The following is a 12,865-nucleotide window of genomic DNA, read 5'->3' as shown; positions in this document are numbered from 1 at the left end:
CTTAACAAATGTTTCACTTAGCAACATACATTTTGGGCTCAATTGTGGTCGTAACTCGAGGATTGCCTGTATTTACAACAGTTGCAGCATCCCAGGTTGAACTGTGATCATTTACGACCTTCCAAGACAGCATCTGACAAGCAGAGTCAAGGGTGGGTGGGTGGGGGAATTGGATTCACTTAATGACAGTGTGAGTCACTGAACAACTGTAGTAATTCACCTAACAACCATGGCAAAAAGATATTAAAAACAGACACGAATCACTTAATAACCGCATTAACTAGCCATGGAAATTCTTGTCCCAGTTGTAGTTGTAAGGATCTAACTATGCCTGGAAGCTTGTTTTGTGAATTCACCCCATTGTTTCATGAATCATGACTATGGTTTAGCACAGGGGTCCCCAAACCTGGCAATTTTTAAGACTTGCATATTTTAAGGAAAATATTAAAATGTGCAGAAATGAACAGATTAACATTAGCAATTAAAGAGAAAGAGCAAACTAAATATTACGTATATGATTTGGGAAGTATGGTTGGAGAAAAAAAGGGAGTTTTGAAATGAAGAAATAAATAAAAAATAAGTAGACAATACACTTAGATTAAAGATATAAAACTGTTAGTACAATGTTTCTTAACCTTGGCGACTTTAAGTCCCGTGGACTTCAACTCCCAGATTCTGGGAGTTGAAGTCCACGGGACTTAAAGTCCCCAAGGTTGAGAAACACTGTGTTAGTATGTGTATGATAAGAATAATGATGTTTAATGTTGATATATTATTACTAGAAGAGAGTAAGAAGGAGGAGTTTTATAACGTTTAAATGCTCAATATATTATAATACTAAACTTAGGGAAATAATGTTAACATGAACATGAAGGCTGTGGCAAAAGAGCGATGTTGCACAGAGATGCACCCTGCATAAGGAAAGATAAAATGTTTATTTTTGTAAATGAAAAATAATAAAACTCTTTAAAAACAAAAAACAAAAGACTTGTGGACTTCAACTCCCAGCGTAGCTGGCTGGAGAATTCTGGGAGTTGAAGTCCACAAGTCTTAAAGCTACCAAGTTTGAAGACCTCTGGTTTAACATCTTGGCTTATTTGCATTTGCCGCATATAATAACAAATTGTTGTTTACAAACCCTGCAGCTTTAACGAGGTTAAATCTGACTCCACAAGGCATCTTTTCAAAACAGTTTGGGGCTGCGGCAGGGGGGGGGGAACCATTCTCAGCGACATAACAGAAAAGCTTCAACATATGTTTTGCAAATGTGTATTTCTAAATCAACAAAACGACATCAAGCCGTCTGCTCAGACATTATTAACTAGAAAAAGCTAAATAAAGTTTCTTTGAGCTATATTCAAAATGCAGCACGATGACGACAAAATGAGATTTCCAGATGTACTGAATATCAATGCCGGTAGTCCTCGATTTACAACCGCAACCTAGCCAAATTTTCTGTTGCTAAGACGGTTATTAAGTGAGTGTTGCCCATTTTACAACCTGTCTTGCCACAATTGTTCAGGGAAGGACTGCAGTTGTTACGTTTAGTAACACAGTTGTTAAGTGAATCTGGTTTTCCCCACTTCCAAGCGTCCAAATTTTGATGGCACGACCACAGGGTGCTGTGATGGTTGTTAAGAGTGAAAAACAGTCATAAATCAGTTTTTTCAGTGCCGCTGTAACTTTGAATGATCACTAAACAAATGATAGTAAGTCAAGGACTACTTCAACACAGATTCCGGTCAGATGTAGGAATTAGATTTTCAAGCTTTCATATTGGATTTATCTTGAGAGTGGTGCGGTGGCCTAGCGATAGAGCTCTCGCCTCACAATCACAAGGCTGTGAGTTCGATCCTAGGTAGAGGCAGATATTTCCCTCTCTGGCCACAATGAGAATATATCTGCCGAACAAAACTCTGCATTGGTGACATGAAGGGCATCCGGCCAGTAAGCACACTTCTAGCTCCATTCAGTTGCCCAGAGTCCACCCCACAAGGGATTATGAGGTCATTAAATGGTGATGGCGACGATATTGGATTTATCTTGAGTTGGCTCCTGATGGGCTTGTTCTCACTTCTAAAGCCACCCCAGCATTTAATTCCAGTTTGTTAAAAAAAAAAAAAAAAGGTGGGGGAGACTGACTTTGTCGATCAGGAGGGTCGGCAGTTCGGCGGTTCGAATCCCTAGCGCCACATAACAGAGTGAGCTCCTGTTACTTGTCCCAGCTTCTGCCAAGCTAGCAGTTCAAAACCAAATTAAAAATGCAAGTAGAAAAAAGGAACCACCTTTGGTGGGAAGCTAACAGCGTTTCGTGCACTTTCAGCATTTAGTCATGCCGACCACAAGACCATGGAGATGTCTTCAGACAGCGCCGGCTCTTCGGCTTTGAAATGGAGATGAGCACCGCCCCCTAGAGTCGGGAACGACTAGCACATGTGTGCGAGGGGAACCTTTATATGCAGAGGCATGAAAGAAGAAAAACGTTCTTCATTTCTCACACAGAAAAGTTAACTTAGCCAAGGAAGGCTAATGAGATTAAGGCTGATGTAATTCCTGATGTCACTCTGTAGCCGCTCCAGTGGGATCAGAAATCTTGTAATCTGGGGGAATCCCACAGGAAATCCGTGTGTCAATTTTAGACTTGCCTGACGCCAAGACAGCCAGCGCAAAGAGAAGGCTGCCTCACAGATTACCTAACCGAAGGATTTTCCTGCGACTTTCCAACACTTTTTTTACTTTTACCTAAAAAAAAATGTGTCAACTCCAGTTTACACTTTATAGCAAGGGCTGCCATCCTGAATTGCATGTGAAAAGTAATTTTTGCTAAACTTCTATACATTTTATTTAAAACCCTAATTTGTGTTTCAAACAACACCATGACTTGGTTTGGGTTTTAAAAAGGTCCAGAACAATTTTTTTTTCATTCACTGTCTTTCAGATTTTAATCTGATCCGTATACATTTCTGGGGTTAGGTTTACTTCGTGACCTGGCAAATGCGCGCACGACAAAACCGCGCTGACGAAACCGCAGCGAGAAATCCGTGACGTCGAAATCGCGCCCACAACAGCGCGGCGACAAAACCGCGCCCATAAAAGCGCGATTAGGAAGAAGCTGAGTTTAATGCAGAGATGTTATTAACTTCTTTTTTTTATTTCCTTTGTCTTAATATATTTTAGACTGTATTTGTTAAAAACCTATACCGTGTACGGGCTCTGGGAAGTCGGGGGGGGGGGGGGGAAGGGAGGTGGGGTGTTAGGGGGCGGGGGGAGGGGATATATAGTATGTGTTAGATTTTATAGTAACGCGATTGCACTTGTATACTGTTGCTCTTTAATTTCACTGTAAAAATAGGACAAGCTGAATATATTAATAGATAGTAGAAATACATCGAAGGGAGGAGTAGAGGGCTAGAAGAAAGAGGGGTAGAGAGGGTGGGAGAGAGGACGGGAGGGAGGGTGAGAAGAAAGGGAGGGAGTGTACTGGGAGAGAGGAGTGGTAGAGGGGGAGGGGAAGTAGGGTAGAGGGGAATGATGGAGGGAAGAGGGAAAGTTGGAGGGGGGCGAAAGAAAGGGTGTATGGAGGGTCGAAGTGGTACATTGGGTTTGTACTTTTGGGGGTATTGTTGACAAGAGGAATGGCTGTGTTTATTGTTTAATGTTATATGGCCCCAGTTATGCACAGTATATATGTGACTGTACGAAATGAAAATGGAAAATAAAAACACATTTACTGAGGGGGAAAAAAAGCGCGATTACGGTTAAGGTAAGAGTTAGGATTAGGTTTAGGGTTAGGGTTATTACGTTGTTTTCGCGTCGTTTGTTGAAGGCGCGCTTTTGTCGGTGAACCAGTTTACTTGACTTCTAAATGTTTTTTAAGATGACGTGGGCATTTCTAAAGATCAATGTGCTAAAGAGAGAGAAAGACAGGACCCATTAAATTCCATTAAGCCTCACTTTCTCCTGTTGAGCTTCAATGTACACAGAGTCAGCAAATAAATAAGGAAAGCAAATACAATTAAATAAAGCATTTTGGTGTTTAAAAGAGGCGTGAAGGCTCAGCTCTTCAGCCAGATCTTTGTTGAATGAAATAGCCCTTGGGTATATTTTTTTTAATCCATCCTTCCTTCCTTCCTTCCTTCCTTCCTTCCTTCCTTCCTTCCTTCCTTCCTTCCTTCCCTGTTTCCCTGAAAAGACACCCCCTGGATAATAAGCCCAATTGGGCTTTTGAGCGCATGCGCTAAAATAAGCCCTCCCCTGAAAATAAGCTCTCCCGTTAAATATTTAACCTTAGTGCAGTCGGTCCCCGCCATTTCCTGGTGAGGAAAGGGGGGAACATGCCCCACAACCCCCATGTGCACCCCACATGCACCTGCCATCCACGCGGACCGGCCTCGGAAAGGCCGCTCCCACAAATCCTAGCTACCGCACCCCTTCTCTTAGTGGCGCCCGCAAAAAGAGCGGTAGGCCCAGCAACGGTAGAACCGGCAAGAGTGTTCCAGAAACAGACAGAATTTCTGGTCCTGTCTGGATCAGCTGATCTGCGGGCCACAGGCCAAGGTTAAATGGCCTCCTGCACCTCAAAAATAATAAGCCCGCCCCAGCATACTCGATAGATGACTGGTGGGATTATAGAGATTTGAAAACAGTGATATACAAGTATAAATAGTTGGTAAATCTTTTTTATATTGTAAAAATATTCAGAATGGGATAAGTGAATATATATAAAGGTACATTGTTATTAAACAAACAATCAAGAATGTATGGGAATTAGGCTTATTGAAAAGAAAAAAATATTAATCATAATTGAATATATGTACAATGAAAGTGAGGTATTTAGTTATATTAGATGGAAAATCTGTGATGGTAAATGTAATTGAGAATATGGATGCAAAAACACTTGTAACCAAACGACATGCTGTGTATGTAATGGATGAGAATTTTTTTATGTTGTTTTTTTATGTTTAAAAATAAAAAAAATTGCAAAATAATAATAATAAGACCTCCTCAAAATTAAGGCCAAGTGCTTATTTCGGGGTTCGAAAGGAAATAAGACCCTGTCTTATTTTCGGGGAAACACAGTAAAAGTTGTTTCGTCGGATTTTTAACAACAGGGGCTTGCTTTAGATCAATTTCACATGCTGGTATCATCTTTGTCTCAGGTTCAATGTAATATAAGGCTAACAGTAACTTCCTTAAAAGATAAATACTAAATTATAAATTATCAAATGCAATCACCTAATTTAAATTTAATCAAGTCGACTGAACTGATTTTGTTGCTGTTGTCACACCCAGCAATATGCTCTTCTGGTCCTCTATCATGCCCATTAATGATTTAAAAATAAATAAATCCTGCTTCAGCACAAGGCAAATCTTTCGCGGACATGCCCCAAATGCAGATTAGCCAAAAAAAAAGAGCATCAATTCACATAAAAAGGCAAAACTGGTTTTGAACAAGTTTCTAGTCCTCACAAAGAGAACAGTTGTATACAAAGAGGGAGAAATGATCTGCTGTCAAGATACTTCCGGGCTCCTTTAAAAAAAAACACTACAGGGTCAGGTTTTCCAACTACAAGACGTAAGATTGAGGCTCCTTTAAAAAACAAACACTACAGGGTCAGGTTTTCCAACTACAAGACGTAAGATTGAGGCAAAGTCGCTATGCATAGTGTAGAGAGCTCAGAGCTATGGTTTTCATTTCATTTTGGGCAGCTATCCTTGAAAATTTTAGCAGGCTCACCAGCTTGCTAAAAATTAGTCTATCTTGGGATGCAGCGCTAAGCCTTTTGGAAATTCATGAACTGCTTCCGGGAAGAGCATCCTTGAAATCAAGGCATGGGACAGCTTTTTGGTTATGCATTCAGCTGCAAACATTTTTTTTTAAAAAAAAAAATGGGTTAGACAGAAGGAAAGATGGAGGCAGAGAACGGGGTGAGGCTGGAAGGGAAGTGATTGTCGCCTCACTAGCTAGATCCCCAACTGTTCTCCGTGGCAATCTGTTATGCCTTTCCGCCTTTTTCTACCAATGCATCCCCAGAAGATCTAGCAAAGATTCCACCCCTCACTCTCCGTTCAAAAACCTCCCGTAACTAAGGAGGTAGAAAAATCAGACGCAGCTACCTGATAGGGAAAAGCCGATAAAGGAAGGGGCTGCAGAGAATAAGATCGGAAGAGCACTTATAAGAATTATCACCGGAAAATAGACCGCGCCCGGGAATACCTCCACCGGCCCAGGTATGTTGCCCTTGCAAGCTTTCCACTCGCCTGTCAAAATGCACACACACAGAGGATCACGCATGGCATGTCACCACAAGGGAGCGTTAGCGACTTCCATCCAAACACTCCGAATTTACTCCCCCTTAGCAAATCTCTCACTTCTGATAGCCGGGGGTGGGAAGAATAAAAAGTATCCTGATGGATATTAGAAAGGAAAAGGTCACCACATCCCTGCCAATTGTGTGTGGAATTTGCCAGTTCCTAATTTATATCCCTGTGTATAAACATAGCGGGAGAGGGGGGGGGGGGAGATAAGAACGCCGAATATGCATTCACATTCCCTTGTAAACAACCATAGCTTGGGTAAGCTTCTATCGCACACTTGCAGCATCACATGCAAATAACAACACCCTTGGATCAGTTAAAACAGCAGGACTGTTAAATCCAGGTATTATTAAAAAAAAAAACTGCATTTAATAACCAAGGAATCTAGGCAAGCATAGCTAAGCTACCAAGCCAGCTGTAGGATTTTTTTTTATCCCCTTTCCTTTCCTAATGTGCTCCTTTGGCAAAATGCAACCTCCAGACTTTGCAAAAACCACCTCAGAGCAATTGCAACCTTGCACGCACTCCATGTGCGAGAACCGGATAGGGAAATCGGCGCAAAAAACCCGCCCGGGGCCTCTGGGAAAAACCGAAGGGGATTACAGTCATCTAGGGACAAGGGATCCAATGGGATGGGAGAAGGAGAGGAGAGGAGAGGGGTGGCCTGACCTCAAGACATTGTCTGGGAGAAAGGAAGCGGTTTTTTTAAAAAAAAAAATTACAAAGGGAGATTACCGCCAGAGGGAAAGTGTGAGCATCTCTTTCAATGCACAGCAGAGCCTCCTTTTTTAAAATAAATAAATAAATGCAATTTCCCCATAAGCCCTCCAACTAATCCTATACTTTCTCAAGAATTTGCCCAATTAAAAGAAAAAGCACACAGCCAAAGATGCACCCGTCCATTGCAGCACCCAATTATTGCAAGGTGTGTGGGGGGGGGGGGGGGCTGAATGACCAGGCTGTGCATCACCCCACCTTTTCCTCCCCTCCCTCCACCGCCCCACCAGAGGATCTTTGTGCTTCGGAATGATGCGTTTCTTTTCTCCCAGGCTGACCTCCGCCAGGCCCAACCAACCAACCAATGGAGCTAGCTGGCTGGCGATTTTGCCCAGTTTTGTGAACTGCAGGGGTGGGTGGTGGGGAAAGAAAGAGAAAAAGCGGGACTGATTTGCAGAGAAGAGAGGTCTAGGCAAGGGATGCGGTGGCTCAGCGGCTAAGATGCTGAGCTTGTCGATCCTAAAGGTTGGCAGTTCAGCAGTTCGAATCCCTTAGCACACCGTGAGCTCCCGTTCCTTGTCCCAGCTTCTGCCAACCTAGCAGTTCGAAGCACATAAAAAGACAAGTAGAAAAATAGGAACCACCTTTGGTGGGAAGAGAACAGGGTTCCGTGAGCCTTTGGTGTTTAGTCATGTGGGCCACATGACCACGGAGATGTCTTTGGACAGCGCTGGCTCTTGGGCTTTGAAACGGAGATGAGCACCGCCCCCTAGAGTCAGGAACGACGAGGACATATGTGACCTTTAAGACCTGCCCAAGAATCTCCAGGGTTTGGGGGGCGTTGAGAGAAAGAAGACCCGCAGAGGAGCGTGTATATATCTCTGCCTAGTGTGCCTAGTATGCCATATAGCCCAGGTTCAAATCCCAGTAAGGGTATGGCTAGCTGATGAGAGCTAAATAGCTTGAAATAGATCTATACTAGTCTCCCTTTATTTATTTATCAGCACAAATAAATATATAAATAAAACACACACACACACACACACACACACACACACACACACACACACACATATATATAAAGGAAAGCAAAATAAACTCAGGTTGGAGAAGAGGAGGAGGAAGAGGAAGAGGAGGAAGGCTGGTTTGGGGGGGGAGGCTCTCCAGCCTCTTACCCCCCCCCCACTTCTTCCCTCCCTCCTTCTCCGATCTGGCTTCCGCTTTCCCAGCACCTGGTCCAAAGGCAGCGATCCAGAGGCAACTTCGTATCCCGGCGGCCGCCGCAAAACAAAGGGAAAGCGCCGCCCGCCCCGCCCCGCCAGCCACGACAACACACCGGCGGGGGCTACCCCCGGGGTCGCCGCCGGGAGCCTCGCAGCCACGGCAGGCGGTGGCCACGGAGCCCCCTCCGGCGGGAGGAAAAAAGGGCACCCCCTTTGGATCGCGGGGAGCCCCCAGCGCGCCCCAACTCCCCAAGAGGCACAGTCGTCACCGCCGCCACCCCGATCGGGGAGTCCCCGCTGGGTCTGCAACCCTGGACACCCCCCAAAAAAAATCACCCCCCCCAAGCAGGGTTACCTTGGCCGAGAGTCCCGGGAGGAAGAGGATGGCTGGGGGGCGCCGAGGGCTCGGGAAGGATCCGGGGATCAGACGCCGCCCTGGAGGAGCATGGGGGCCGCTGGAGGGGTGGTTGAGGGCGGCGGGTGGCTGGAAGAAAGCAGGGATCGCGATGGTGGTTGCGGGGGGGGGGGTTCCCTTCTTCCCAGCAGCAGCAGCAGCCCCGTTCCGACGCCACCCGGGTCCCTCTGACACAGAGGGGGAGAATGCAGGAATGTGACGTTCCCAGCTCCGCCCGGCGAGCCACGTGCATCGGGTTTCAGGAAAAAGAGGGAGCGGCGCTGCGGGTGCTGGGAAATGTAGTTCCACCCGGGAGGAGAAATGGTGGGGGGGGGGGGAGCTGCATGATCATCCGGACCTGGAGAAAAGGGAGGGGGGGGGTCCCTCTTCGTTGTGGCTCAGGGCCGAGCCATTGGGAGGCGAGATGGGGGGGAGATCTGGGTGTCTCTTCTGCAGCCCGTGCAGAATTCACCTGGATCGAGCCGGTGTCCTGGATGGAAGGGAAGGTGGCTCGGATCTTTTTCCCTTGATGACAACCCCGTCCTTCACTTTGGCCATGGAAGAGACCTGCTCTCCACTCTTATTTCATTGTATTTGTTTGTTTTGGGATTTTTGGTTTATTTATATGTATGTACGTACGTATGTATGTATGTATGTATGTATGTATGTATGTATGTATTTATTTATTTATTTATTTATTTATTTATTTATTTATTTATTTCATCAAGCATGAAATTAGGTAAGAGATATAAGTATAAACATGATTATGTATACATGAAATGAATGGGAATGCAAGGGAATATTAGGACAGGGACAAGGATGGTGGGCTTATGCATATCTGCATTTTTTCCAATTCCCTAATTCTTTTATTTTTTATTTTTTTATTTTTATTTTCATTTATTTTATTTTTATTTTTATTTTCATTTATTTTATTTTTTATTTTATTTTTTATTTAATTATTTATTTTATTTATATTATTTATATTATTTTATTTATTATTTTATTATTTATTTTATTTATTTTATTTATTTTATTTATTTTATTTATTTTATTTATTTTATTTATTTTATTTATTTTATTTAATTTATTTATTTTATTTATTTTATTTATTTTATTTATTTTATTTATTTTATTTTTTATTTTATTTTTTATTTTATTTTTTATTTTTTTATTTTTATTTATTTTATTTTTATTTTTATTTTCATTTATTTTATTTTTTATTTTATTATTTATTTTATTATTTATTTTATTTATATTATTTATATTATTTATATTATTTATATTATTTATATTATTTATATTATTTATATTATTTATATTATTTATATTATTTATATTATTTATATTATTTATATTATTTTATTTATTTTATTTATTTTATTTATTTTAATTTTAATTTTATTTTTTATTTTATTTTTTATTTTATTTTTTATTTTTTTTTTTATTTTTTTTATTTTAATTTTTAATTATTTTATTTTTTATTTTTTTATTTATTTTATTTTTTTAATTTTAATTTTTTATTTTTATTTATTTGTTTATTTCATCAAGCCTGAATTCGATAGCAGATATAAGTATAAACATGATTACGCATACATGAAATGAATACAAATGCAAGGGAGTATTAGGACAAGGACTGTAGGCCCGCTGGTGCGCTTATGCACAGCTGCATCCCCCACCCCTCCGATTCCCCTAATTCGTGGGTTCCCTGGCTTTTGTGAAGGGCGGCTTCACATACACACTGGGAAAAGAAACCTGAGGTTGTGGTCTCTGAGAAGGGGGGGGGGGTTTCCCGCGAATAGATCTTTTGTGTGAGTCTCCCTCCACCGGCTGCTGCTAAAACGCCTGACACCTTCCTGTCTTGGTGTGTTCCAAGGCGGGAGGAAGGGAAAACCCTTTTGCAGTTCTTCTTCCTCTTTTGCAAAAAGGGGAAATTGACAAAAACTCTTGTCAATTTCACCCTTTAAGAAAAAAAGGGAAATGAAGGTCTACTCTTTGGCCATTCAATTGGAGAACAGGGAGGAAGGAAAGAGAGGAAGATGGGAGGGAGGGAAGAAAGGATGGAAGGAGGGGCGAGAGGGGGAAGGAAAGAAAAAAGGAAGGAGAGGGAGGGAGGGAGGAAAGAAAGGATGGAAGGAGAGGAGAGAGGGAGGAAGGAAAGAAAGAAGGATGGAAGGGAGAAAGGAAAGAAAAGATGAAAGGAGGAGAGAGGAAGGGAGGAAGGAAAGAAAGAAGGAGGGGAGAAAGGGAGGAGGGAGGGAGGGAGAGGAAGGATTGGAGAGAGGCAGGGAAGGAAGAGAAAGGAAAGGAAGAAAAGGTGGTAGGGAAGGAAGAAGGAGCATAGTTTTACATTCTTCCTGAATCTTGGATTTTAAAAGGAAACTGACAGGATTCTGGTCAGTTTCATCTGATTTTTAAAAAAAGCATGCGTCATCTTCCCTTAGTAACCCTGCAAAACAAAACAAAGAAAAGCCATCTATTCAGGAAGGCTGGGTGCAACATAAAATTGCCTACGATAATTGTAAATTGATAATAACATTACATTTTACGTAGCCGTCATGGTTGATGGCAGCTGCCAGCCAACCTTGGCTGATTTTAAAACCTAAGCAGAAGAGCCCATTCTTAATTTAGGCTAATGTGTAATCTGAACCCCGGTTAACAGGTTAGTTTTAATATGGGCTGTGTAAATTCCAACGAAAGCATTGGTAATCATGTGTAAGCATGTCTCGGAAATAAACCCTGCTTATTTAAACACAATAAAAGGTGGTAAGATTTAAATTCATATACCGGGATTCTCCAGTCTGAATTCTAATGAACCACAACACTGTAACCTACTCTTCCCAGTAATTGTAGCATTGATCAGCCTGTCTCAGACAGTTTTCCCATGTTCAGATACCCTACCCCATCTATTTTCCTGACACATTTAATTGCTCCTCTCTTCTTCCCCAGCGCATTCTTACTTACATTATGCAATTCTTGTTAATTGCATCTGCTACGCCAGAGGTGGCTAACCTTTCTTGGCACGGAGTGCCGAAACAGCAGTGTGGGTTCCATGGTGGGTTCCGGATCCCGTTGCAACTTATGCGTACTTATCGCCCGCGACACTCCACGACACTCTACAATGCCTCCGTGAGGCTCCAGCTGCTTGACGGAGCGTCGTGGATTGGATTGGATTTATTAAATTTATAGGCCGCCCAATCCCGAAGGACTCCGGGCGGCTTACAGAAAATAAAATTTTAAAAGAAGGGTTAAGTCCTCCTGGACCCACAGCTGACTTTCGACCATCATTTGTCGGCTGTGACCAGGGGGGCATTTGCCCAGGTTCAACTGGTGCGCCAGTTGCGCCCCTACCTGAACTGGGAGGCTCTCACAACAGTCACTCGTGCCCTTGTGATCTCTAGGCTGGAATACTGCAATGTGCTCTACATGGGGCTGCCCTTGAAGTGCATTCGGCGACTGCAGTTAGTCCAGAATGCAGCCGCGCGAGTGATAGTGGGCGCACCGCGGTTCGCCCACATAACACCTATCCTCCGCGAGCTGCACTGGCTACCTGTCGATCTCCGGGTGCGCTTCAGGGTATTACTTACCACCTTTAAAGCCCTCCATGGTAGTGGATCTGAGTACTTGAGAGACCGCCTCCTGCCGATTACCTCCCTCCAACCAATTAGATCGCACAGATTGGGCCTCCTCCGAATTCCATCCGCCAGTCAATGCCGACTGGCGACTACGCGGAGGAGAGCCTTTTCAGTAGCAGCTCCGACCCTGTGGAACGACCTCCCCGTCGAGATTCGCACCCTCTCCACCGTCCAGACCTTCCGCACAGCCCTTAAGACCTGGCTATCCCGTCAGGCCTGGGGATAAGTTTTTAATTCACCCCGCCCGAGTGTTGAGTGTTGAATGAAAGTTGTGTTTTTATTGTTTATTTTATTCACAGATTGTTTATGTTTTTTTATATTGCACCCCCCCCTTCCCCTATGAATGTAAGCCACCCTGAGTCCCCTCAGGGAAAAGGGCGGCATATAAATCCCAAATAAATACTAAATACTAAATACTAAAAACAAACAAAGGAAAGCAGATTAAAAGAAAGCACATCATGCACCCTGTCCAATCGGGGCTGGACCTCGGTCGAGAGGTCAACAGCCCCAGGCCTGCCGGAATAGCCAGGTTTTGATAGCCTTTCGGAAGGCCATGAGAGTGGGTAGGGTCCGGATCTCTG

General features: G+C 43.1%; 1 protein-coding gene across 1 annotated transcript in view; it reads right to left on the bottom strand.

The window, feature by feature from the left end:
- CTIF (cap binding complex dependent translation initiation factor) overlaps window positions 1-8,725 on the bottom strand; it is a 111,278-nt gene extending 102,553 nt beyond the window's left edge. The window contains exon 1 of the mRNA XM_087715355.1: window positions 8,614-8,725. The gene's annotated coding sequence lies outside the window, so the exon portion shown is untranslated. The remainder of the gene's footprint in view (window positions 1-8,613) is intronic.
- Between the last annotated feature and the right edge of the window lie 4,140 nt (window positions 8,726-12,865).

Source organism: Thamnophis sirtalis, unplaced genomic scaffold, assembly GCF_051295495.1.
Source record: "Thamnophis sirtalis isolate CommonGarterSnake01/CBP01778 unplaced genomic scaffold, rThaSir2_p1.2 scaffold_5, whole genome shotgun sequence".
NCBI classification, from domain to species: Eukaryota; Metazoa; Chordata; class Lepidosauria; order Squamata; family Natricidae; genus Thamnophis; species Thamnophis sirtalis.
Note: the sequence above shows the minus strand (reverse complement) of the source record. Positions and strands in the feature narration are given on the sequence as shown.